The following is a 2212-nucleotide window of genomic DNA, read 5'->3' on the forward strand; positions in this document are numbered from 1 at the left end:
CTTAAGAGTGATCACTATCAAAGGTGTAATGAGTAGGCAAGCAGTCACAAGCCCCAGGTGCTGCCTAAGACAGAGGATGCGAGGTGCCAGAACAGAGGTGATGGGGCACTTGACCCTCCCATTCCACATCCCTTTCCCCACACCCTGCACCTTCGCAGGCAGCAACTCCAGCTCTGGCAGCAAGCAGGCAAAGCAGTAGCAGCAATGCACAGCATAGGACTGGCCAGTGCATAGGAGCAATGGGCTGCTTGCAAAAGGGAGAGATGCCACCTCCTTTCTTTGCCACCAAAAACCAGAGTTTTTTGGCCATTATTCAACACACATCAGCAGCAAAAACAAAGTGTCATTTCCCCCCTACAACAACAAACCTCTGGCCGCTGCCTCTGCACCCTGCACGACCACCATCCAGGGCAAAGTATGAGCCAGTTATGCCTCTGGACACTGCAGGAGGAGGGGAAGAAACTGGCTCCAGGGAGCAAACCAGTATACCAACCTGTACCTATTACTTGTGCTAGGCTCACAGCAATCCCACACCCAATCACTGGTGGGACTTTTGTCTCCACTACTAGAGCTCAGCTACCTGAAACAGTCTGGAAAATCTTAGCCACCTACCATTAACGAGAGGTAGATCTCAATAGCATCCCCTCGGATAAGTACCAAATCTTTTCTTTTGGTTGAGATTCTGTGGTAATGTTTACAGAGAAATATCTGGAAGCTTTTCTATTCTGTTCTAGAGAGGTAGGTAGCTGTTTTAGTCCGAAGTCAGGCATAAGGCAAGACAGGGTGGCACCTGGAAGCAGTGATTCTCAAGCACAGTGCCATGGTGCCCTGGGGTGCTGAGAGATCCTTTCAAAGGTGCCACACAATACTAGCATGGTTGAGAATACATGCAATTCCAAAGGAGGCTACGGAGGCTCAGGAATCCACCTGCTTCCTGCAGCTGCTTCAGGCCTTTACAGCAGTGATTCACAACCAGGGTGTCTTGAGATCCTTTCAAGGATTCCACACAACGTTAGTACTGTTGGATGGGCAAACACGATTCACAAGATAAACCCAGAGATTTCAAACAGAATCTGCAGTGTCAAAAGCCGCCTGCCCTGCTGTGGTCCTTCTGAGATCCTTGCTACAGAAGAATTGCTCTCTTACTGAGGACAGAGAAATAATAAGTGACAGCTAAGAGCTGGCATTTTCCATGGGGTGCCTTGAGTCTAATTAGGGGTGCCTCAAGCTTAAAGCAAGTTGCGAACCACTGCCCAAGAGACTAATGCGCTTTGGCAGGCAACCACCTATGTTGTCAAACTTTACTTGGTTCACAGCACCTGACAAAAAGTAGGCTATTGCCTACCAAAAGCTTACATGGGCAGTTCTCACCCTTTCTAGACTCAAGGCATCCTTGGATAGACTGAAGGCACCTATCAGCATGGACCAGCTTTGCATTTTCACTCTTCTTTTTTTTTTGGCCTACAGAAAAGAAATAGAGCAGTGTTCTGTCACAACACAGGCAGAAAGCCTACCGCTATGGGAGTCCTACAGCAATCTCTAGGTTTAACCTTGCCCATCATGTGTGGTAAGCAGCGCTAATGGTGTGTGACAGCTCCCTCAGATGGTCTCAAGGCACTCAGGAGATCTCAAGGGACCCTGCGATGCCAAACCACCCAGGAGATCTCAAGGGACCCCAAGAAATCTCAAGAGACCCCACCATCCCAAGACACCCAGGAGGCCCCCAAGGCACCCCACAATCCCAAGGCACCCAGATCTCAAGAAACCCCACAATCCCAAGGTGCCCAGGGGGACCTCAAGGCACCCCAGGAGATCTCAGGCTACCCTGCAATCCCAAGGCACCCAGGAGATCTCGAGGGACCCCAGGGGGACCCCAAGGCACCCACGAGGGTCCCAAGACACCCCAGGAGACCCCACAATCCCCAGGCACCCAGGAGGACCACAAAGCACTCCAAGAGATCTCAAGGCACCCCCGGGTTCCGGCCCACTGGAGAAGCCCTGCCTTACACAGCTGTGCCCTCGCCAGGCTCGGGGCCAGCCTGCCTCTGCCCCAGAGCCCCGGCGTGTACAGCCACGCGGCCGGGCAGGGGCCGGAGAAGTCTCCACCCCGCGCAGCCTGGGCCCCGTCCCGCTCGCGGCGCCTCGGAGCAGCCGCAGCCGCAGCCCCGGGGAAGCGCTTCGGCGGCGCCTCCTCGGCGGCCGGGACCCGGCG

The sequence above is a fragment of the Gavialis gangeticus genome, unplaced genomic scaffold (genome assembly GCF_001723915.1).
Source record: "Gavialis gangeticus isolate Ggan-Ray unplaced genomic scaffold, GavGan_comp1, whole genome shotgun sequence".
Classification (NCBI taxonomy): Eukaryota; Metazoa; Chordata; order Crocodylia; family Gavialidae; genus Gavialis; species Gavialis gangeticus.